This window comes from Sinocyclocheilus grahami, unplaced genomic scaffold, assembly GCF_001515645.1.
Source record: "Sinocyclocheilus grahami isolate Dianchi unplaced genomic scaffold, SAMN03320097.WGS_v1.1 scaffold137.1, whole genome shotgun sequence".
NCBI classification, from domain to species: Eukaryota; Metazoa; Chordata; class Actinopteri; order Cypriniformes; family Cyprinidae; genus Sinocyclocheilus; species Sinocyclocheilus grahami.
In genome coordinates, this window is record NW_015505316.1 from 1,662,550 (window position 1) to 1,689,535 (window position 26,986).

The 26,986-nt window shown below is 39.2% G+C and overlaps 1 protein-coding gene across 5 annotated transcripts in view; it reads right to left on the reverse strand.

Annotated features, from left to right (window-relative positions):
• Positions 1 to 26,986, reverse strand: part of LOC107591099 (arginine-glutamic acid dipeptide repeats protein-like) — a 176,234-nt gene that overhangs the window by 102,245 nt on the left and 47,003 nt on the right. Inside the window, exon 1 of one of the 5 annotated variants that reach the window (XM_016280123.1) lies at positions 21,702 to 21,726. The exons of 3 other annotated variants lie outside the window; for them this stretch is intronic. The gene's annotated coding sequence lies outside the window, so the exon portion shown is untranslated. Of the gene's footprint in view, positions 1 to 20,847; positions 21,418 to 21,701; positions 21,727 to 26,986 lie in introns of those variants that run through there. One more of the 5 variants, XM_016280122.1, reaches the window with a different exon arrangement.

Below are 26,986 nucleotides of genomic sequence, written 5' to 3' on the forward strand. Positions count from 1 at the left end.
CTTTTTGCAAAATCATAGACATGTATTTACAAATCAAGTATAATGGGAACACAGAATGATCTTGGAGAGAGCTTTACCGAGCTGACTGCTGTAACCGAACGCGACCAGGGTTTAAACTTTAAAGGCTGAACGAATGACTGACAGCCACAGTGGAGAATAGTTTGTGTGAACTTTAATGCTACATATGAATATTTAAGTCCTTACAAGAAAAATGGCAATATCAGAGCCGATACCAAATATGAATATCGGATTGGCGCATCCCTATATGAAACGCATCTAATATTTTTCCTCAAATAATTATTTTAATAAATAAACTTATTTTTTCCTCTTCTCTCTTTTTTTCCCCAGAAATACTGTGTGTATTTACATTTTTCTGGTAAATAAATCTTGCTAAATAATTTTTCTGGTAAATATTCCTTAAATTATATGTTTTCAAAAATAAATTGTATTATTAGTAGTTTATTAGTCATTGCATTAATATATTTCTGTCACAGTTTCTTCAAGTTAAACCTAACTTTTATTTTGACGGTTTCTTTGTTTATATGACAATAGTTTTTCTCTAAAGAAATGGTAATGCGATTGTTCATATATTCATATTAGGCGAGCATTGCAAGCACTTCAGTATGTGTAGTAAACGAAACCGTGCATCAGCACCATACATCGGAGACACACAGAACATGCAGGATTCATATTTAAATAGTCTTTTTGCGGCTTAATATTCACAGATACTAGTCCATATCGCGTTTTGATTTAAGTGTAATGACCTACTTTGATTTATTTATCCAAAATTGGGCTAATTCCATGACATTCGACGTTATACAGTAAATTCCATTTTTATGACTGGATTCCGTCTGCATTTTCCACATTGCAGAAATCACAGGGCCCTAGATATATTTAAGGATGTTTTGTCCACACAATATATTATGTATCCCAATGAAGAAAATTTATAATTACAGGGTTGAAATGACTGTGCACTGCTGTTTGGGCTGCGTGTGCTGAGCTAAAGATGATCACTGGTAAACTGAAGCGCTCTTTTAACTTAACCAAACGCATTCTATATGAGATAAATCAGATATACATCAAATAAACACAATATTACAATGTACAATTGCACAAAAGGCTGCAAACGAACAGCGCGCATCTGAAGTGTCTCTGAAGGAAATAATGCATTATTTATCGGCTTTAAGATATCGGCCAAATTTTCTTATCAGGCCGATACCGATAACAGAAAAAATGAGCCGATATGGGCCGATACCGATATGGTGGCCGATATATCGTGCATCCCTATATATATCCCACCAGTGGCTAAAATATAGGTTGAATATTGATAAAGAGAACAATGTCTTTTCACATCCAATAAAAAGTAAACAAGGGTATGCATATGAAAATCAATGTGCATTCAAAGGAAGATGTATTTACAGGGAGTAATTGTAGTATTAACCGTCAATCTGGCATTCTGCAGCAGACGTGTTCTTGGCTTGGCTTCACCCGAGCACACGCAATCAATACTCAATCAATGGCAGATAAACACATACGTCACTTTCTAAATCTACCCTAGATACGGAGGATATTAACATTACACTTCCCCACCTCCGCTGATCTGCTTTGATTCACAATACAATGAATTCAATGCGAATGAAGCCGTTTACAAAAGCCCATTCACTGTTTCAATAGGTTCAGATTGTGTAGCAGCAATGCCTGTATGGCTTTTTCCTCCCTCAATCAAAATACAATCGGCATAATAGCTAATGTAGAAAGACTGTTAGCATGGTGCAGTGCAAGAAAAAAAAAATTCTGTAGCTAAAAGACTTCTAAAAGTAGTCAGTTGATCAAAATCCTCATGGCAGCTCAGCCTGAGCCTCATTCACAGTGAAAGCAGGAAGGTCTCAGGGAAGCACTGGTCCTGACAGAAACCCACCGAGAGGGGGGCTCAGCTCTGCGTCACGCTCCCCCCCCCACTAATCATCACATGAAACATAGGGCCTGGAGGACAGATCTCAGCTCAGGCTTATTGTTCAGGACCTCATTTATTCTCGCTGCAACGTTATTCCAAACTCATCTTCGAGAACATAAGGTTAAAGATGATGAGGCCGCAGCGGCGATGCCATTAGGTCAATGCATCAGACCATTTCCAGACTAAATTATTTAGTTATCTGGCGGTGGGCTTTTTTTTCCCTGAACACTGGCAAACGGCGGCAGATGGTTTCGCGAACAAGCCGGGCATTCAAAAACACGCATAACGGCTCTGCCAAAAGCACCTCCACCCCAGATACCACAGGACGGTAATACCTCTAATTAGGAGCGGCTTTTGTTTTCGGGATCAGCCACCTCTCCAAACCCACAGCCCGACTGTCTTTAAGAACCTCTAGTCTGAATAACACCCTTTTTGTTACTCCACCTCTCCATTTAAGGCAACTCGGCTCAAATATAAATATAAATTCTCTAGTCAAATTTCCACTGCTGGCCACACAAAACACTGTTGTTTATTTAAAGCAGACAAAAACCAGTCTGCCCGAGAGCTCCTACAGTGTCAAATCTTTGACATCTTTAAGAAGACAGGACGCTTAAACGTTTGGAGCAATATCAAATCACAGCTTTCTATACTGCTGGTGCAGTATGGAGTCCAAATGTGCAGCACTGTAAACATGATTTGAGATTGTTTCCATGCCTTGGAGCGGCAGGCAGGAGGGGAAGTGACTGGAGGGTAATGAAAACGCTGCTGAAACAAGCAGGATCAGAGCTTCCCTCTCCTTTCTGGACAGCTCATAAAACATGCATTGACTAGAACTATTACCATTCTGCCGTTTTAGTGTGTCGCGCAGCTCCCAGGAAGAGAGCACACTTATCAACCTATACACACACACACACACACACAAACACCAGACTCGCTGCTTTTTATTTTAAACATATAATGACGTAAAAGAGCAGCTGTTTAGAAGAAGAAGAAAAAAACATGCGTTTACCAGAGGGAGGCATCTAAACAATAGGCTGCCACTGCTCTCTGGGTTCAGGGTTGTGTTTAAAGCAGTGTACAGTGGCAGGTGGGAGATTAACTGTAACTAGGGGTCGACCGATTATCGGCGCCGATATTAACCATTTTTATGATTATCGGTATCGGTCATTTTCAAAACCGATTTGCCGATAAAATAACTTAATTTTGAAACGCGCTATTTGGCTCTGATGCAGCCTGTCAGAACTCACCACTCTGTGGCCTAAAGCAGTCTCCGCCCACTGCTCATCTGATTTGTTGGGACTCAGAGTCCGACCAATCAAAGCGGAATTCACTCTCACTCCAAAAGTGCTTGCTAACTGGAGCTGCTTCAATGATCACGCATCAGTTGTCTCTCAAAGGTAAGGTAGCAGCTTAATTTGCAATAGATCCCAATCCACTAACGTTACACTGAAGTTGCAAAACACCTCAATATTATCTATGATTTCCGCGATGCGGAAAACGCGGACGGAATCGCGGAATCCAGTCATGGAATTTACTGTATTTGTCAAAGTTTGGATGAATTAATCAAAAGTAGGTCAGTACACTTAAGTAGAGTCGCAATATGGACTAGTATCTGTAAATATTAAGCCGCAAAAATACTATTTAAACATGGATCCAGCATGTTCTGCCTGTCTCTGTATGTAAATGGCACAGACGAGCTGTGTTGTTTTCTACACACACAAAGTGTGCGACGCTCGCGGTGATTTCAGCTTCTGTCGTATCACTACATGAGGACATAAATACAAGAACAACATCTCCAGAACTGCTTTGACTCCCTCTAAGAATCACTTCATGAGCATTTGACAGTTTCAAATCTGACGATTTGTTGGTAGCATAATCTGATAGGTAGCATTATTTGTCAGAACACCAGCACACCAAAAATCCTCCCCGCCACGGCTGCAGCTTCTCACTGACAACATAACGCCGCTCGCATCATTCACAGTCGGGTTATTAGCAGAGAACACAGAGCAGGACTTGAAATTCAGGAGCAGGATTGCGGCTATTAATAATAATTCTACTCATTCCCGCAGGTTCCGCCCTTATAACACGATGACAGATGACGGAACGTATCATTTGCACGTGCTTTTGAGTCTTGAGAACTCTCATTTTATGTGCGCCCACAGATCGCGATAAGGAGAGTGACAGGTTTTAATAATTATTAAAGGAGTTTGCAAATGTGATATTGATTTAATACAACAGTTCAATAAACACGTGCTGCCTGATTTGGCTCTATTTCATCAACGAAAATAGTTCCAAATAAAGTAACAGCTCAGCCGCTGCGCATCTCTAAAAGCAAACACAGCGGTGTTTCATTCATTCAATGAAAGTGCGTTTTTGAACTAATCTAGTGAGTCAGTGATCCATGATTACCCATTCATAAGACAGTCACTTGCTTCATTCCTGAATGAATTAGCCGTTCAAACGAATTTTACAGATGAAAATTATGCCATTGCAAAGGTAAAAAGAAAATGCCCCTGTAAATCACTTCACCTCATATTAGGAAGGCAAATTTTCATCAGAATTTTTGATTATTAATCAGAAGGTGCTTAATTTTTTTTTAATTAGGAGGACAAGCGCTCTTGATTACAAGAAGAAAAACACTGCTCTTAAACTGGGTGTGTGACAGGTATGGCTGAGGAATGGGGTTTGGCCGAGGAAAAATTCAGTCAAATTATTATTTTTTTGCTTTAACCCCTGACTACTACAACAATTAATAAAACTTTTGTTTAAAAGAATAAATCACACAGTACACTATTTCTTCCATGTTTTAATTTTAATGGTAAACCCATTAAATAAAGAGTTTGCCAAAAAATAAAGTTTACTGTGGGAGTACTACACTCAACCAACACCAGGGAAGGCAGTTTTTGTCAGAGACCTTGTTTTTCTTAATTTTGATATTAATTTTAATTTTTACACCAGACATATACATATACAACACCAGGGAAGGCAGTTTTTGTCAGAGACCTTGTTTTTCTTAATTTTAATTTTAAATTAAAAAAATTAATTTTAATTTTTACACCAGACATATATATCGGTTCAAAATATCGGTTATCGGTCTACTTGATCTGTAATAATCGGTTGAAAAACATATCGTCGACCCCTACTCGTAACGCATTCATGTGTGAAATGGAGACTTTATCCCTAACTGATAGTTTTGCGAGGCTTCCAGAAAACACAAGCCTGATGATTTCTCATCATTTCGGAAAAACAACCATAATATATTAGATTACCGCTCGCAGCCTTTTGGTACGTTCACATAATGCAGACTCTTAAAACACCCTGGTGTTTTACAACAAAGCATGATGGGAGGTGGGCAGGGGGAGCGGGGGTCTGCCGTTCATGCAATGTGGCTTTTCTAGTCCAGCAAGCGCATTTAAAGTCAAACCGTTTCACAGAGGCACCAGGTTATACTGTGTTAGTGTAAGGAGCTGATGGATAGCTTCCAATCTTAAACTTTTTTGTCAGCTGAACCCCTTTGACCTAAAATATTTACTTTAGGCACCCCCTGAGACTTTAAGTTAATAAATATAGCCTAAATAACTTAACAACAAATTTTCATGTTCACAGTGTTGGGTCACATGACATAGGTAAACATTTTTAGTTGGCGTTCTATTTTGATTTTCTTTTTACTATAACATTTTTATGATTGAATTATTAGCTTTATCAACTCACAAACCCACTGTAGTTTAAAATAAGATCGGACTCCATTTCAGAATATAATCTTTGTTCCACAGAAGTCAGTCAGTCATTTTTGTGTGAACTACCCCTTTAACTATCCTGAGAAAACAAAAGCCACAAATTGCCTATTAGAGCTGGAAGTAAAAAACACTGTTACAATTTTCCAAATTAGAGAACAGGAATTCCTGCCACTTCTTTGCACAGAGCCTCCATTTCCCAAGAGAGCCGAATCAGATAGTATAAAGGCACTGAAAACGGCACTGTATTTTGCAGGTTTTAACAGTGTGTAATGATCATGGTATTATTCGGCAACACATTCACAGGTTTTGTGCTCTTTAGCGAGCTTTACAATTCCTTCCACAGCATGGCAAGAAATGAACCTCGAACTACCCCTTTAACTATCCTGAGAAAACAAAAGCCACAAATTGCCTATTAGAGCTGGAAGTAAAAAACACTGTTACAATTTTCCAAATTAGAGAACAGGAATTCCTGCCACTTCTTTGCACAGAGCCTCCATTTCCCAAGAGAGCCGAATCAGATAGTATAAAGGCACTGAAAACGGCACTGTATTTTGCAGGTTTTAACTGTGTAATGATCATGGTATTATTCGGCAACACATTCACAGGTTTTGTGCTCTTTAGCGAGCTTTACAATTCCTTCCACAGCATGGCAAGAAATGAACCTCGGGGGGGGAAGGTTTGTGTGCGTCCAAGCTAAAATAACTTGCAAATGCACGGGTAAGCTCATAAACAGAGCAAGCATGTTCAGCACAGAGCCACATTCATCCAAGTGTATACACATGTGTCAATCTAAATGAGTAGTCCATTGACTGCTGAGCAACTGTATTTTCATCTAAACTGCATACTGGGCAGAGCTAATAAAAAGCTCGGCTGAAATGAAATGTGGCCTGACCTTTTCCGATCTTTCTTTCAGCCGCTCCTTTCCGCAGATTTCCAGTTCCCCTCATGTATCACGCTGTTTAATAGGCTCCCTTCTACCCAGCGTCCCATTAGCCATGCCAACAGTAGTATGACGGAGAACCTGGCGACTATGGGACAAGCATTCTTTAAATCAGAGATCGATACAAAGCCAAAAAAAAAAAAAAAAAGAGAGAGAGAGAGAGAGAGAGAGAGAGGAAATCCCAATCAAAATAATTTCTCCTCAGCTAATTATTAGTAAAGTCCAATATACCCATTTTTGTTTGCATACTGTCATGTTATCTTCTGGAAAAACACAATTTGATGAAGATCTACTTTGTTACCAAGAGGAATGTCTTAATGAGCTGTTCAGCAAAGATAACGCATGGCTCTGCGGAGCCATCGCATGTTGTACATCTCTAACCCTCTGCAGCAACTGCAGATCAAAAATTCAATAATGAATGTGGAATCGCTGTAATTAATGTCTATGAGAATCCAAACGCTCTGAAAAAATAATGTCAGTAACCTGATTAATTTTATATAGGAATAATCTGTGATCAGCATTACCAAGTGAGCCCAAAAACAAATTAGATTTGAAGCTAAGAGCCCCCATTGATCAGCAGTCATCTAAACCGGCCATGAAAAGGGGCTGGTAATCCAATCCAGCCGTTCGGAAGTGCCTGGGAGAGTTGCATCTCAACAATGGAAACATTCTGTCCACAATGTAATCCATTGTGTTCATTCGGCGAGCGTTTTGGAACCTGTTCGATTACACTAAAACGGCCCAAATCATTGCGAGTATAAACAACGTGAGGAGGATCCTTTTACAACTTGGCTCAAGAGCCGACGGCTACACCACTTCACTTCCAATGACATCTGACTGACCTGTAGAAATAGTGACGCACAACTGTCAAAACACTGCAGCTCTCCAGAACATTCCACACAGTCTCCGTACAATTCCATGACTCAACTAGCTTAATTTCGTACGAGTGAATATTTAATGGTATCCACAGTTACTTTAGTAGATCCCTGGTGGCTTGTGCTTCGGTTGCTAAACAAAAAACTACATAAACTAAGCTCAGTAAAAGCAGACGCCAACAACTATAATCGTTAACTATTCTAGCCACTGGGAGTGTGAACAGCACAAGATTATATATTCACTAGTCTGAAACACTCAAGACTGTGAGCTCGGTCCACTGACAAATTGTTTAAGGAATCAGACAAATATTAGGATAATCTTACAACACTTCACTTCAGGCCATAGCCATTTTACAAGCCAGCGCCAAAGAACAACGCCACCTTCCCTTTGAATATACAATGTGCCTCTCAGAAAGACAAACACGAGGAAGAATCAACAGCACATACACTAATAACCTTGGGCTGTCTAACCGTTCCACTGCTTTATGGAACTATATAGCGTATAAATAGCAGATCCATTTCTACCCAGTCTGTTAGGGCTGTATCTCAGCTTCCCCGTCATTAAATATTTATCCTTGCGGAGTGGCGTATTGTACTGAGGTGATAAGCACTTAGGAATTCAAATTTCTCAACCCCCCCACCCCACCCCCCCCCCCCCCCCCCATACACAACAGAGACTTTTATTCGAACGGATTATCTACAAGTGCTTCTTTAATCGGCACAAGACAAGACTGAAACAGTGCCCACACTCCCAAAGGAAAGGCGCTCTGCTGGTTTTATCAGGAGGGAAATCTTTTTTAAATACCAAAGGAATGAAATAACTTGATCTGAGGAAGACTCCCTCCTTTGTAGAGAAGGTTAAAGGGGGTGGGCCAGGGGAATTTCAGCATCCCGGAGCTCTTTGTATCACTGACACACACATTATCACTCAGACTAAATCAAAATAGGAGATTTAGCTTTTCCAAATATGGAATCGGTGTTCGTAGCAAATCGAACATAAATTTAAGCAGCACCTCTGCTTGTTGCTGCATGTGTGAGTGTTTGGCTCGGGTTGAATTTGGCATCTTAAGCATTTAATGATGAAAAGATTTCATGCCTCAGTCTTGTGGGTGGTTGATGTTGGGTGTGAATCAATGCATCTCTAGTGGACTCTGCATGCTTCACAAAGCTTCTAGGGCCGACCTATGGTACTCCGCAGGTATTCTTGGACGGACAACAAAAACATATTTTTTAGGGCTCAATAGGGAACGGCCTGCCAGAGGAATGGCAGCTCGAATCGGACAGGCTGAATTCCAAATGGAGCCTTCTACATATGGACTGGGAGCTCTTCACAACACAAGAAAAGAGATCTAATAAATGTTTAGTTCACACACAGCCAACTGCACTTCCATCCACACAGAAGACAGAAAAATTGTTTTTAAATGCATTAATAATGTAATAACTACTGATCCAATTAAAATAAATGAATAAATAATTGTATTAAAACAAAACATACACACAAAAAAGTGGAATATTTTTACAAATATATATACACACTCATGAATCACGATTTCAAACACTATAGAAAAACATTACATTAATCATTCACACAACTCCACCCTACCTCTCATCACATCATCATTTACATCTTTGTGTACTTAACAGTTACTAAAACTACTATTAGGCCAGCACAACTGTATTACGGTCTGTGTTAAACCAGAAGAATGGCTGTAGTTTATTGTAGAGCAGCCCGACCAGTGTAATCCAGTTTTGAAATGAATGGAGAGATCATGTTGTATTTAACTGATGTGTCACACAGATGACTTAATACTGGCCCGGCGGTGAACCGCACGTGACCCTGCAGCAGCCATGATTCGGCATGGCCCTGTGGCGCTGACGTGCAGAGACGCTTTTTCCACTACAGTAAATACAACAGAATCTAATAACACTCAAAGATTCACGCAAACATAACCGATCGAGATCTGATCAGGAAAAGAGAGAGTTTCAAATATCTCCAAATGGATGCAATCACCATGCTATCCCTGAGAGAAAGTGGCGCTATCAAGTGGGAATGCAAATACTCAATGGCTCTACTCTGCTTAATGGCGACTGGAGTGGGAGTGTGGTGTATTGCAACAATAGAGTTTAATTTCCCTCCCGCTCTGATGGAGCCACTTCACCCTGATGAAGAACAGGAGCATTGAGCTGATTCTATGACCACAGTTTGTGTTTCCACCCCCCTCCGCTCCTCTTTGTCCTCCCAATGACACGCAGCACAACAAGCTTGTCATTTTCAAACGTTACCATTCAGGTCTCATCGATTTATTGTAATCAAAGATGATGTGAAAGCCTACGACAAATACGACAAGTGTAAAAAACAGTAAAGGTCTCGGGGTACGGTGAGGTTTTAACCTCGATCTGAAATCCCCCGTTCATTAATGCGCCGTTAACAGCCGGTTAAGGCCAGTGGAACCGCGGTAGCAAAATCAATTACCTCAGCAAGTATTGATATGTCTCGTGGCCGGTTTACAATTTAATCTCTAACTTGTCAGAGCCATTATTTTCCTAATCACAACTCCCGCTCTTCTGCGCCTTTGTCTCTGGCTCATGTTTAAGGGAACAAAAAGGTCATAAGCTTGAGCGCTCCCCAGGGTGCAGCCTGCCACTGTTGTAATTATTCCTGAGCAAGAGATGACAAATGAAGTGGATCAAATCAAAGGTGTCAGTAGCTCTTATGACACCGGCCCAGTCGCACAGGTTAAAACAGAGGTCAAGCTAAAGGGAAAAACTAGTTAATGCCGCCCTTAAAGTGACAAACTGTTCATAATTCCAGCCCTCCCTCACTAGGATAACAGGTTGAAAATCCATACCTACATCCATTCTATTGATGGCACATTCAACTGCAGGAGATAAATAGAACAAATAAAAAAATAAAAAAAACACATACACACACCCAGTGATGTGCCTATTACTCAAATTGCATCTAATCACAATAGCGGCGGAAAATATCCTCAGGAGCCGATACTAAACTAGCTAAAACGATCAACGAGGATATCATCAGCAAACTTGCCATTTGTATCTTGGCCGGTAATCATTGAGGAACGGAGGCTGATGCATTATTTACTGGCTAATGTATAATTCAGATCCAACAGCAGATTTAATGCATAAATAAAGCTGCAATACACTTGCATTAAATGTTTACTCACCAAAATAAGATCTGAAAGTACAAGCATGTCACACGGTGCCTTTGAAAGTTTCAAACGTGTCACCCGTCTTTTTTTCCATCTCGGGTGACTAAAAGTGAAAATGGTTTGCAGGTGGCGAGATCCGAGACCCGCTTTGTTCACCTCCTAGAAACATAAACGGAAATCAAAACGAGACACTCAGATGTCTAAGCACAAGATCTCAATTACTTAATTTAAAACACAGGCCGTCGGGCATGAGCTAGCGTGTTTGTCTTTTGGCGAATGCAAACGCTATAATGAGAAGTGAAGGGCGTCCATGTTCAAGTTACTCGTTTCTGTTCCTAAGCAATTCCATTGATGATTCTTTCATATGATAATATTGTGGCAGAAAATAGAGGTTATTTTGAAAATAATTCCACTTGTTTATTGCTCTTTCACTGGCTGTTTTCAAAATGTAACGGAGCATGGCAGATTTCAGAGGAAAGGTTAGCAAACAACACTAGAAATAGAAAACAAGCACAAGAAATTCTTGTAAAAAGGTTAATTAGGCTGCTTCAGAGAACTGATCATTTGACGTCAAACAAGTCAGTCACAATTCCCTACAGGCCACGCTATTGACCCCTGTGCTGAGGCTGGCCTACTTAAAGTTGGAGATAAAGACAGATGGTGTACTCCAACAGAAATGTGCACATCTAAAATACCTTGGAGTAATCAAGTCAAAAACAGGAGTCAGGACCAACATGATCGCTACGATATCTATTGTAAATATCTCTTTTATTTTGCCTTGCTTGCACTTTACTGAAGTATAGATGCACACAAATGGATGTCTGAAACACACAGGTTATCAAATTAATAAATTATTGCAAAGCAATCCGCTACATTCACTGCCATTGAAACGTTTGGGGTTGGTAATATTTATTAATGTTTTTAAAATAAGTTTCTTATCAAAAATACAGTAAACAGTAATACTATTAATTATTATAATCTTTTTCTATTTGAATATATTTTAAAGGCAAGGCAAGTTTATTTATATAGCACATTTCATACACAATGGCAATTCAAAGTGCTTTACATAAAAATGTAATAAAAAAAATCACAACAAGAAAAACAAGGAATTTAAAAACCTACTGTTAGTGATGTGCTCTTAACACAAACAAACATTCTCAAGCTTTGTTCAACCTCTTCCCCACTAAGTGGAAAGTCCTCCCAAAATACCGAACTATTCCACTACTTCACCCCCTACTTACTTTGACCATCATAAACCAAACAAATAGAACTCAGAGCTCCTACTTTCAACTGATTAACCAACAAACTTGTCTTTCTTTGCCCACATTCTCTTTACCTTCACAGCACTTACTTTAACCTTCGGTTTAAACTTTTAAAATGATTTAAAAACTGATTTAAATTGAATTAAAAGGTAAGAATAGAAAATGATTATACATAGAATACAGTGCAATCAGTTCGGACGTAGCACAGTGCTCATTCAGTAAATGCACAGCTAAACAAAAGAGTTTTGTGTCTAGATTTAAATGTGACTAATGTTTTAGCACATCTGATCTCTTCTGGAAGCTGATTCCAACTGCGGGCGGCATAATAGCTAAAAGCAGACTCCCCTTGTTTTGTGTGAACTAGGGCTGTGCAAAAAATCGAATGCGATTTTCATGCACATCTCATCAGTAAAGTCGCTTCTGATTAGTAGTAAATCTCCAGCACGTGCTTTCAGATGGAGCGGCATTTAGCCTACAACACTGAGCCGTAGTTCACTGACAAGCTACACAAAATCGCGTTCAAAATCGGCAATGAATCGCCTGCAATTTTGTGTAGCTTGTCAGTGATCTACGGCTCTATGTAGAAAATGCCGCTCCATCTGAAAGCACGTGCTGGAGATTTACTACTAACCACCAGAACCTTTACTGATGAGATTCGTATGAAAATCGCATTTGATTTTTTGGCCAGCCCTAGTGTGAACTAGAGATCTACCGATATTTTTCACGATTTTACAATAATCGGATATCGGTATATATGTTTTGAGAATTGCGCACAGGATCAACATTGCAGTGCGTCTGAGGGGAAACAAGGCAACAACAACGGTGTGCACAGGTACTTGATTTACTGTAGTTAGTAAACTTTATTTAACATAACAGCCATTAATGCACAAATTAGATGTATTACATAAATGCCTGATGTGCAGTTTATGCAGCTTGGCTTGAAGAAATAGAGATGAACTCACGGAGTCACGTAAGATAATCCGTCAAGTCCTCTCCCAATAAAGACGTAACTTTGCATGAGTTAAATAATACAGCCATGAATGAGTGCATGCTGGAAATAAAAGCGCTAAATTTAATTCACTCTGTTGTCTATGCTTATCATTAGTCTCGTGAAACTGCTTTCATATTGCTGTTTACTCACCAGGTTGTTGCTCAGGAAATGCTCCAGCACAGCCACCGCATGTAACTTTTAACAAGATTCACTTGTTTAAAACATCCTAAATTGTATTAACATTTACTATATAACCAGAGGCGGACAGTAACTAAGTACATTTACTTGAGTATTGTACTTAAGTACACTTTTTGAGTATCTGTACTTTACTTGAGTATTATTTTTTTGTGGGAACTTATGACTTTAACTTCACTACATTTGAAAGACAAATATTGTACTTTTCACTCCACTACATTTCTATCAAGGTCCTCGAAGTAGAAAGTCGTTACTATGTAGCAGCTTTGAAAGTCAGTGGGTGATTTTTTTCTTCTCTAAAATGTGACTTTCTTTTTTCAGACAGTATATCAGTAATCACTCTTGTGGGGCTACATGAAGTGATTTCCCAGCATTTTTTTAACACTGACCAGTTGCAAATGTGATATTTACAACAATTCAATAATAAGAAGTTAATATTGTGGTACATATTAGACAATATTGTCTGATTTTGCTAAATTATGTACGTGAAAATATTACCTATAAAGCCACAGAAGAACTGTTGTGCATCCTAATAAAACACAAGTACAACGAGAGCTATTAGACAGCATTTTTACATTTTTTGTTTTGATGTCAAATAAGCCTTGCTGTTTTGATTTTTTGTTAAAGCAGTGTTTCTGTTGTAAAGTTGCTGGGTTTTAAATCAGGTTTGATTTTGTTTCTTCCTTATCACTCTGTATTTACAGGATTTCACTGTCCCCTCTGTTCAAATGTGATTGAAAGGCTACACATAGATGTGTGCACACACTGTCAGAGCTGTGTGACATCACTACCATTCCTGCTTTTGTGGGTAGGGGTGTTCAATATTTATGTTTTATTTTTTCCCCATAGGTTTTTAACATTCTAAAAGCTCTTTATTTCAAAGATACTACAAGCTACTCAGTGTATTCAGTAGATGTAATGTATTCTAAGTTGCTTCAGAAGTATTGCAAGTATTACATACAATAAAACAGTGCATTGACAAAGGAAATTTAATTTAAAGATTAAATTTAACATGAAAGGCTGCAAATTTTCAACACTTTATTTTTATTTATTTATTTATTTTAAGATGACTGAAAGGAGGAAAAACCAAAGTGAAGCATGGACTTACTTTATAACAGTAAATAAATATTGGTTCTGCATATCGGTTATCGGGCACATAAACATGCAAATAATTGGTATCGTATCAGTTATAAAATATCAATATCGGTCGATCACTAGTGTGAACCTTTGGTATATCTGACTGACTCGATCCTAATGATCTGAGTGAGTCAGTGAGCATATCTGCAATGTATTTAAGTCCTAGGTAATTGATTTATAAATGAGTAAAAGTACTTTAAAAATCAATCCTAAAAGTAACTGGAAGCCAGTGTAAGGATCTGAGCACTAATGTAAATAAATATTTTAAATGTAAATAATTCTTGTGATGAAAAAAAGCTTCAGAGTCACATGATCCTTCAGAAATCATTGTAAAATGTTAATTTGGCGCTCAAGAAACATTTCTAATAATTAATGTTGAAAACACTTGCGCCGTTTATAATTGTGGAAAATCAATTTTTTTCATGATTCTTTAATAAATAGAAACCGTTAGAAATCTGTTAACATTATGTCTTCACAGTAATTTTCAACTAAGTATTAATTCAACTAAATAAAAGTATACATTTTTTTTTTTTTTAAATCTTACTGACCCCAAACTTTAATATTAATGTATAACCTTAATACTAGAGCAACTAAAGTACCACTGATTGAAGTTCGTCACAGATGAAAGCTGTGAGCTCCATGATTCTTCAACAAAAGCAAGTGAAGAACATCCATGAGCCAAGAAGACATATTTCAGAGTTTCTGCTGTCTTGTCTATAAAGCACAAAGCACAGACATCTGAAATAGTCAAACTAGTCATGACTGGGACGCAACCCTAGCCTCAAAAGTACTCACAGGTTCACACCTCGGCCATCCTGTCAGCTGAGTTCAATGTGACTTTCCAGCTGTGGAACATTCCAAAAGGATGCAAGATGTTGAGGGATAGTGCACAAACATTGTTTAACAAAATCCCTCTGTAACACTGAAATACCACATTTTTTCCTAAGATCTGTCAACCAAGTAAAGCTGCATGATTTTCATCATATGGTGTTTCATTACATGCATATAACTTGATTCTTAACCTTTTCCCTCATGCACTCATATTTCTCTAGATGAGGTAATTATTTTTGCAGCCGCAAACGTTTCTGGACCAGTACGTTTAAATAGCCTGCATTCAACTACTTGATAATGAAACTATTTATACATTATCAGGATGAGTCAGGGAGTGAAAGTCTAGAGTGCGGTTTTCTTCTGCCAGAAGTAAGATTGCACTAAAGGTTTATTTGATCTTAGAGAGATATAGCTTGATCCATCAAAGCTAGCATTATTCAACAACAGCAGGCCTGGTTTGTACAGAACAATATACATATTGTGCCACACAAAGACAACTCATCACCTGAAAAAAATTTAAATAAAAAAAATAAACAAATCCCCTGCCCGGGAACAGCCGATGTAACTGAAAAGTAATCGCTATCTGCCTCAAAAGAGCTGATTTGTCCATTACTAAATGAAATACTTTTAAATGAACAATTCTACTGAAGGAAAACCAACATGCCTGCCCTGCGAATACAGATGGCCTGTCTTGGCTTATTATGTCTCCAGCATTCCCATGTATCTCCTCAGCTAACGATAGCGGCTTTAGTTTTTAGGATAGATTTAGTTGTATTAGCCCTTACTAACAGTAATACAGTGATCTTGAATGCTTGTCCACCCACCACAATTCATCACAGCTTTGTGATAGTTTTAAAGTCAGAAATGAGATTCTGCTTCACAGTCTCATGCCTAGTAGCTATAAAACCACTCATAGAAAATAGTTGGGATTTAAGGCTGAGCCCCTTGGTTGTCCACCTACACTAAAAAGCTACTTTATAAGAATAGTTTGCCCTAAATTGAAAATTGTCATCATTTACTCAACAATATTTCCTTTCTTCCGAAACATAAAAAGAGATCTCAGGCAGAATGTCATCAGGCAGCTTTCCCACAAAAAAGTTATCAAATTTGTCTATATGACTGGTGAGCAATACTCCGTGAGGAACAGACTAAAATTGAAGTCATTTTGACTGATATTCTTGCTCTCAGCCACTGCTCTCAAATATCACTTGCAATATAAAACACCATGATCAGTCAAATGTGACAAACAAGAACTGATGACATCAAACTTAGAAAGGTGCCATTTCTAAATTGAAAGCAATTACAAATTATATTGAAGAATCACAGCAGAGGGAAAGTCTTAAATGTCTTAAAAGCTATCATACAGCTTCAAAGGGCTTCACATTTTTCCTCACAGGCTACATTGATTTTAAATTTTTTTCCTATTTTAATGCCATGTCAGCTTCTATGGCTATGTTCATGGTGAGAACCAGGTTTAGTTATTCAAAAGTACAACTTTTAAAGATGTTTAAGATTAATTTGATCTAAAAACATTAAAACTAGATTTGGATGTACAAGTTTCTCACAGGAATAGAAGTATTAGTCTAACAAAAAATGTTTAATGGACAGTGAATTTTGATGAGACGGACTGTTATATGGATTACTATAACAGTGGTTCTCAACCAGAAAGGCCAGGGTCCACTAGGGGCCCCCGTAAGTATTAAAATTACATTAATATTAAACGAATTGTTATTTGAATCTTGAATCAATCTTGAAAATTGTTATAACATTAATTGTCATTTTTGATTTTGACTGTTGCTTAGATAGAAGGGCCTTTGAATATTGTCTCGGAAAAAGGGACCTTGAAGTCGGAAAGGTTGAGAACTACTGGAGTACTATGATACTTGTATATTTAATCTTGGCATTGAAAAAAACAAACAAAAACACATTTATTTTCATTGAATGGACAAGCTGCCTAAGGACGATCAATCTTGAAAATTGTTATAACATTAATTGTCATTTTTGATTTTGACTGTTGCTTAGATAGAAGGGCCTTTGAATATTGTCTCGGAAAAAGGGACCTTGAAGTCGGAAAGGTTGAGAACTACTGGAGTACTATGATACTTGTATATTTAATCTTGGCATTGAAAAAAACAAACAAACAAAAACACATTTATTTTCATTGAATGGACAAGCTGCCTAAGGACATTCTGCCTCCTTTTGTTTCATGTAAGAAAGAAAATACTGCGTAGGAATGACAGGATGATGAATGAAATAATGACAAGTTTCATAACATAAAGCACATATAGCAAAAAATGATGATGTTTAGAAATAGTTGGAAGGCCGGCAGTCACAAATTGTGCTCCATTCCAGCAGTCGAAGAAATCTGGATCCTTTCTAAGCAAGAAACGCTTCGATCAACGCATGCTTTTCAAGATGAAAGCACTTGAGCGAGGACTGCATTTTTATAATATGTTTATCACCACAGCGAGTGTTTCTACAAGGACAGAGCGAATACTAGTAAGGGTGTGCGGACATAAAAAAGCATACAAGACTCCATCTGACATCCCTAAGAGAACAGGAAAACAGTGGGGCCTGTGGGACCCCCAACCTCACTTTATGACCATGTGCTGAATTAACAGGTCCAGATGTCCCCTCTCACTTAACATGTGCGAGTCATCTCGAGCAAAGAGCTCAGCTGCTTTAGGGTTTATTAAAAAAATATCAGTTTCAATTACACCCATTAACTTCTCGCGCTCCTCAGGTTTACATTTATTTGACATCAACAAGCACGATTCTCGCACAAGACGTATGTTTAATGCATAAATCGACCGATCCAAGTTTATCAGATTAACTTCAACAGCTACAGATCAACTACCTGCTTGTGGCATGGGCAGTATCAACAGAGGAATGAACTACAAATAAGACAAAGAGAGTGTTGCTGAAACACCATACCATGTACCCGTGAAGCCTGAAGAATGAGTCAAACAAAGACGAACCGATTACCAGACAGATATCAATCTGCTCTTAGTACTTGCTGCTACAGAAGCATTCAGACGACTCAGCTGCTTGAGTTGTTTATAGTTTGACAGTGTCAGGTCTCTTTGTCACTAGGGCTATGAGCAGGCGCCTGTGGTTACTGTATCTATTATCAAGGGGAAAGTGCCAACACATTCTTGTAAACAAAGGAGACTCTCTACCTACAAGTTCGCAGAGACAAAGCCCACCCTGGAAACGCTCGAGGCGACCATTCAAAACAATCAGAGCTGTTCTCAAATTTCTTTCAGAAACAAATTTGGACGAGTAAGCTCTCAGTCAATCAATCGCGCATTTGGCTAAAGGTTTTCCCGTGATGATGCCATGCAAAACGTGACGCTAATTACCTCTGCCCTTTCTCCAATTCATTAAGCATAACATTGCATAGCTCAGCCCGTATGCGCCACCATTAAGGCCTCTCTCGGCAAACGGAAGAGAAAAGACGTGCGGCATAACACCAGCCAGTTCCATCATGCGAACAGATTAAATAGCATGCCTGCCCAATTCCCGTCAAACATTCAGCAGCCACCACACGCCAACTGATCTGCTACAACACACTCTATGAAGAAACCCCTCCGTCAGCCCTACCACACCGCCTTTGATCAGAGTATCGCACGTTTGATGCTTTTAAGGTGGAGGATAACACACAGAGTGCATCTTTGCCATGTGGGTAATTCTATTAAACGTGAAAGAATGAACACCTTTTTTTTGCAGAAGAAACACAAAGGCTAAATGTCACCATGCGCTTGGGCATTAAACATTTAGTAGCCGTTCTCCGCTGCTCAAGCAAAGAGGCAAGCAGTTGTTAAGGGAGAAGGATGACACAGTTAATCATACACCCACATGCTGCAAATGAAGGCCTGGCGCTCAGATGTATAATAACGAAACATTAAAACATACAGCATTCACGAGTCATTTAAAAAGAGCGAGAGAGCCCAGGCAGTCATTCACTAGAGATGACAAGGAGGACGTTTGGAAACACCTAACGCAACCTAATTAGCCGTATTCCAATCTAAATAGGTGACAAAAAGGGTGTATGAGTGCTACAAACACGGAGAGGCTGTGTTCAAATATTAAACTCGCCGTCCGTGTATTTTAAAGTAATCTAGCTCAAACAGGTGTCCCCGAGTGTAACAAAAGACAATGAAAACATTCTGTTCCTTGCTGTAGTCTTTAGTTCCTCTGCAGGAGACGCTTCACTAAATGTTTGATTTCTTTCACCTCAGGCTACCCTCAAAGCCATGGCATGTGTAACAGGGGTTTATAAAAGCTTCTCTTCTCTCTCTCTCACACTCTCCATTTTCTATGAACCGAAGGATTAGGACAGATACTCTGTACATAGTTGTTATGATTACAGATTACTGATGTCTATACGTTTCCAGGCTGGTCAATGCCATCTTTTTTTTGTGACGTTTAATCCTAATCTTTTGTGTTTTTGGTGTGACAGCGAGTTTGGGAACCCCCACAAAACTACTAGCAGAGTGTGACTGACCACCTCAAAGCTTTAGATATGCCAATTACCATCCAGTTGCACAACTGGAGAGGAAAAACATCCCAGTGTGGGGGGATGGGGCGATCACTTTTGGCTACAAAAGAGTAGGCCCTTCTTAACACAAATAGCTACATCTCTTACATATGCAAAGTGGGAAAAACATGGCATGGTTCTTTTTTTAATGTTACCCCTAGGAACTGAACAGTCACATGAAATTCAAGTATGACCAATGAACCAAAGAGGATATACAAGATGCTTCTTCCACATGCACAGCATGGAGAACAAGATCAGATAAGGCAGGCTGTTAAACAAAAACAGTTTTAGACAAGTCTTTTCAACCTACACTCCTAAAAATAACCATGGCTCCATGAAGAACATTTAACATCCATAAAGCCTTTCAATTGTACAAAAGGTTCTTTAGAAGAAAAAAAAAACATTCTTTTAAGAAATGATCACTGAACCAAAAATGGTTTTTCTATGGCATTACTTCAAAAAAGCCCTTAAGAAACCTTTATATTTAAGAGTGTGCCCCCACATAACATTCATACCTCTTTGGTCTTCACCACAAACACATCACTTCATGCTAGGGACGGGAGGACCATAACCGGCCATATTTGTTCCCATTATGGGCCACAAGTTAACAAAGGGAAGTTAGGCAGACTTGGCCGTCCCAAAGCAGATTCCAACTGGTCAGGCAGGTCTACCAAAAGCTCTCCTCCCCTGCTCCCAGGGTTTTCAGTAAATAAAAGGTCTCTTCCAACATGTGAGGGTTGGGGTCACTGCAAAAGCACTGTTGTGATGGTGTTTGATAACACTAAACACTGAGATAAACAGCATGCTTAATGTGTTGAAGAGCCTCAGCACCTCCAACTCTAAATGCACCATCTATTCTGCTACCCGAGCATTAATAATTCACTTAATGCTCGAGTTCCTCACTTAATAAAATTGAAACACACAGGATTTCTTCAGGGAAGATGCAAGACAGATGGCTGAAACTTGATAGACTACTTACTAGAAAGCCATAAAGCATCCTAAAAAGATTACACAGTGCTGGTCTCTTTCAACAGTGAGAGTAAAAGGGAAACATGCAATAAAAAAAAACTTTCAACTTCTGGTCCTGTAGCAATTGCCAAACATTCCATCTCTACTCTCCCCCCCCAATTTACCTTCCCACCCACTCAAGTCCTCTAAACTCCCTCAGTCTTCTTTCTTTTTGTACACAGCCAATGTCGCCAAGGCACTACTCACCCGCCAGTATGATGATCGAAGTTCCTATCGGGCTGCAAACAACTTCAAACACAATTCCACGTCTGTTCGTTGAAAATGACCCCGCCGAACTTCTCGGCCTGGGCCAAAATCCAAGAAGCCGAGGGCTGAACACTATCACGCCGATACTTTATCCAGAGAGAGCCGCTGTCCATAGAGGAGAAACGGGGCAAATGCCTCAACAAAAGACAACCTCGCTTTACTAATTTATTCGCATTCGGACCGCCCGGGGACTCGTTTTCTGAACGTATGCGGTTCCCCCTCCTCCTTTTCGCCGTGTAATAACTCCGAAAGCTTGAGTTTGTGGAGGGTAGGAAATCAGTGAGTTCGGCGTTTACAGACTCCGCTTCCTTTTTCACACACACACACGCGCGCGCACCCGCGCGCTCCCTCCTCGCGCTCTCTTTCATATGCACACACAGCACGTTCTCTCTCTCTATCTCACTCTCTTTCTGTAGAACCCCCTCCTCCTCCTCTTCAGCTGTTCAACAGACGCATCCACATGGCTGACCTAGTCTTTCTTTATCCAGACACTAGTGAAGGAGAATTACCCCCTCCCCTCCACCACACACCACTTTTAAAAAGAGAGCAAAACAAAAACACGGACTGGATTTTACTGATTACCGACGACAAGTGATCGGACTGGAGTCATGATTGATCGTAAACCGTGAGGATATGGTCGGTAAAGAAACTGCATCGGTAAGCAAGACGTTGAATCCAGATTCACACGGCGGCTGTACGGAATATTAATGTGCAAACTGACGACTCCAGCTCCAGCAGCACAGATAACAACAAATAGATAATCACAGAAAACACGCCAAAAATCAAGAGCCTACCGTTCAAATAAACCACAGATTCCAGCTATTGATTTTCAGTGTCCAATAATGAACGCCCAGTTTTTATTGCCGTGCTTCGCTGCCAAATGATTGGGGCAGAGAACAAAACAACCAGTGAAACTTACACATACATTGTGCGTTGGGGCTCTCATTCTCATTTGCATATTCACATAATGAATTAATTACTCCGTTTCCCCCCGCCCAACATGGAAGCAGCATGTATTCACAAATGTGCATTTAAAAGAACGTGCATTCTTTGTTGCTGTTTAAAGAATGAAAACTGATTTTGTGCTTCTATACAGAATATAAATAATTTGATAATATAACATCAGCACTGTCATAATGATGCCAGAGTGGAAATGTTAAATCTTTTAAAAATATGGTAATCTTTGTATTCATGTTGTTTTCATACATTTCTGAAAACCCTTCATTCCATTTAATGATTCTAAAAATATGTCAAGTGGTCTCATCAAGCACTAAAATACTTTCCTTGCGCTTTCACACATTTGAATGCAACACATTTTAAAATATTTTCACAAATTCATGGGTCATTTTTTGACAATGTGAGCATGCCTTTTATTTTTAAATATCAATGTGACATTAAAAACAAACTTGTATAAATAAAATCAGAATCAGAAGAGCTTTATTACCAAGTATGTTTACACACACAAGGAATTTGACTTGACGACAGGAGCTTCAGAAGAAAATTAATTTATGTCTAAACAATAAATATATATCTAAATAAATATATGTCTAAATAAATGTATACTATATAATGTACACAAAGTAACGCATGTAATGTAATGTATACAACAAGTGACTTCACTTTCATGAGAGTCTTGCCACATGACAAAAAAAAATGGCTTCCTGCATATTTGTTTATCCACACCAACAAGACATGTTTTGAGTTTAGGCTACTACGAAAAAAAATTTAAATGGCTTTTAAATCACCAAATTAACTAAATGTTCATTATAGCAGCATTTGTTTACGCAAATTGCATAGTTTGTGTATTTAAACTTAGATAAAAGAAATGAGCATCATGTTATTGACCCAAATACTAATGAAACGTTACATTATAGAATATCTCAAAATCTTAAACCAAAAAAATATTCACCAACATATATTTGCGGAGGCAGCTAAGATCAATAGGAAGGGAGTTTGGTGTACTGCGGGCCCTTTATTGTACTGCAAACCATGTAGCCTGTCAGGTTTTCAAAAGGAGGAGGTGTCCCTAGTGATCCCAGTGCTGGCAAACGCTTTCCAGCTCCAGGGGAGCCAGAGACAGTGTGACTTCTGTTTCTCCTGACAATCTTTAGCTCTGCCATGCACCCACATGCGCACACACACACACACACTCACACTCCAGCAGGCTACCCTCCTCCCCTTTCGGAAAGCGTTTGAGCTTCACATTCAGGCGTATTTATTACATTTACTCAAGTGCATCCATATTTATCTCCCCGAGCCGCCCTGATAGCACTTACAATGTGCCCAACAGGAAACCTGAGTCACTTGCTTATGCGAGATCCTCGCTGTGCACAGGGAAGATATTTAGAGAATGCAGTTTTCAAAGAGATAACAATCATTGCTATCAGCCAATGGGAGATTAGCTACTCTGGCTCATGAGAAAAATACACGATGCATTTGACATGGTGGCAGACAGTTAATTAGTGCTCAGAAACGAATCACGACGGAAGGTGCGTGTTCGCGTGGGGAATGCCTGAACAATGTATAGATCATGTTTGTTCGAGGAATATTAAATCATCATGATGTTATGTGCAAACAAGCATTTCTTCTGGATGACTGACATTCATGATCGGCAAGATAAAACAAACATGCATACGCATACGACTGGTATTTCACAAAATGCACTCAGTAACAATCAAAACAACTCTGATGGCTTTAATAAATTCTCAGCTAATGCACGCTGTAAACTGCTCAGCGTTCAGACAGACAAAACACAAGCTGAGCATTCGGAGGAAATGTAAGCCGAAAAGAGCACCGAAATTGTGAATGCTTTGCATTTCATGCACTCAGATGGCTGTTCCGCAGGCATTCGCAACAGCAGATGAGATCCCATTATCAGGCAGACGAGAACTCCACCTCCAGGATTTCACAGCTCCTCTGTTTATCACATGGCCCTGTCAAGTTGGGCACCATTAACCGATAATGAAAGGAGACAACCGCTGCAGTTACAAGCAAAGCATTCTGCATTCTACAGGCCTAAGCATGTATCTGGGAAGCTGACTGTGTCTATTCAGTTCTGCTCTGCATTCAATACCCATCACAATGCCTCAGCTACTGTACTCTGACCCCTTCACACTAGTGTATTATTGAAGGGTTTAGCTTGAGATGACAGGAATTAAAGAAATATGCCAGGTTCAATAACAGGCAGGCTCAATCAACAGCATTTGTGGCATGATGTTGATGCTGATTACAACAAAAACATATTTTGACTTATCCATTCTTAAGTGCCTCACTGATTTTTTTATTTTAAAAAAAACCAGTGAGGCACTTACAATGAAAGCCAATCCATAAACATTAAAACTAAGTTTCAATACAATCGGCAAAAGAAGTAAACAATATTTGTTTTAAAATTAAAACATTAACCAAAAATGTAATGTTTTTTTTTTAATAAAACTGTAAGCTTCACATTTCTGCATTTAAATCATATAAAAATGGACCCCATTTACTTTCAGTGTGAATACCTCACTGTAACCTAAATTAGAATTTTAAAAAAATAATAAAAAGTTGAAAGTTGAAATTAATTTCTCTGGAAATCAACATGAAGCCACAAATGCTGTAAATTGAACCTAATTCAGAACCCAGATTATTCTTTCAAGAATATGATCCATTCATACTACGAACGATAACGATAAACTATATTATAACGATAACAGTCTGTTTATTGTAAGCACATGCTGCATTTTTGTCGTCTGCCACTTTAAATGTTCGAGCTCCTCAAAGCAGGATGGATTATGATTGGCTGTCAATGTTTTTATCGTTCATCAGCTAAAAAAAAAACTTTTTGAAAGTGATTTCAGTGATATCACTCCACTGTGTCATTATCGTTATAGTTGTGGTGTGGACTGCTATTCTTTTAAATTTAGAATGATATTTTATATAATCCTTATATAGATACACATCCTTAGTGTGAACAGGCCTTTATAATTTGAGAAGATGCTAAACATTTTATATTTGACGATTAAAAGGAGGGAAAGAACCATAAGTGCTTTATTGTAACCAATAAAGATCCGCCTTACTGATCTGATGAATTTTAACAAAAGAATTAGATGTACATGACTGATTTATTATGCCTCCTCCAGCCTCACTGTCTTTCAATGAAGGTACTGAAGACTTAAAATGCCCTGCCATATTAATAAGTCAGCCAGTATCTGAAACCACAACAAAAAAAAAGGACGAGAAAGAAAAGATGACATGGTTGAGTGATCCAAGCTTCTGAGCGCATTGGCAAGCCTAGGAGGCCCTGGCCCCTTAAGCACTCATATCTAGTAACTTAATTTAATGCATTCACCAGGGATCAGCAGACAAGTGGAAGAGAAACATTCAAAAGTAAATGTTCTCTGGTATAAGATTCGCCGAGTTATCGAGCAGTAAAAACAGCATGAAGAAATTAAACATAATCTTTCACACCATTTCAGGGATAGACGGGATTTATTCCACAACCTATAATAAAACGTGTTCTTCCCTGTGTCTTTAAGGAAGCCATAGCGTCTGAAACGGCCCATTTCAAAGTGATACAAAATAACAGTAGTCTGGAGTGCATAAAAGTGGAGGTTGATCTCGGCAGCCGTTGCCTTTTCTTTTTCTCACCCACTTTGTTTTTTTCCACCAGAGGTCATATTCACACTCTGATGCCTGCCATCGGGAACAAACACTCGTGCTTCCCTTCAACAGACACCAGCCACTTCCACCCCCATTTACTTTTCCTTCAGACACACACACACACTCCATCAGCTGACAGCCTCTCTCTACTAGCAGACGAAAAAACCTTGACTTTAATTTGCCGGGTGCCATTTTAGCACTCTGCTACTTTCGGATGAGACTATTTTGCAAGTTTTGAGACTTGAGGGGTGAAAACAAGCAGAAATCACAAAATGACTGTAACCAAACCCTCTCTGACTGTAAAAATGGCTCAATTTAAATGTATTTTATTGCTTCGTCCTATTCAACAATGACTCACAAAGGAAATTTAATGGGTTTCAGCCTCAATGGAGTTACACATATTGTTAGACTGAGGTTTGGATCAGTTTATAGTACGCCAATAAACATTTTCTTATATCATCTCATCAAGGGATTCCGGAGTAATCTGTGTTTTTTGACATTGCAAGCCTCTGCTGTTAAACAGTAGTTAAAGAGATAACTGCCTTCCAACCCATTATTTAACATTGTAAACAGCACAAGAAGAAAGCAAAAGCCTTTTGATGTGAGGCAGGAACGCTCAATTTCATTGAGAGATTGCCCTGTGGCAAGCCCTGCATAGTTATATTGTTTACTTTGCCATTCATCCATATTTGGCAGGCTCACGAAACCTCAAACCCTGCAACACTTCGGCGAGGTTATTTATCGTATCGCCAAGCTACACAAACTCATAAAAATCCATCTTTCAAGGGACAGTTAGATTTAAAAACCATCACATTAGGAAAAAGCAACATAAGCATCCACAATTCCAGATGTGTTGCTGTCACCCGGCAAACAAATTAGATCAGGGAATGTGAAGGGGAGGTCTATGTGTCTTTCTTCTCACGTAATTACACAGCACAGAGCTCGCTGAGAGACGAGTGGCAAACCGCCCTGACAGGCTGACTAGTTTTCAGCTTCATGCGTAAACTCGTACTCAGATCTAAATGAGTGGTTACTTCTGAAAATAAACAGAAGCGTTTGGCCGGATTCATACACGAGCGCTTGCAGATTTTTAAATAGCTGTGAAGCTCCCGTGTGGACACCTTGAATTTTCTCTTTGTTTGTCGGTGGTAAATAGTCCATCAGGGCAGAAACCCCTCCCTTTGCTGCTCTAACTCTCTTGCTCAAGACAGAGGTATAAACACACACACAGACACACAAGCTTCCCCAGGTGCTACTTCACTCACCCCCTGATTGTACATACATTAAGAGCACTCACTAAGGCTGTCTCAGGGCAAGAGCTGGTGTGTATTTGTCTAATGGCACTTTTCCACTGCATGGTACGGCACGGTACGGTTAACTTTTGGGGGGGGGGGGTCCACTGGGGACAGGACCTGGTACTTTTTTAGTCTCCCCTGGGTTG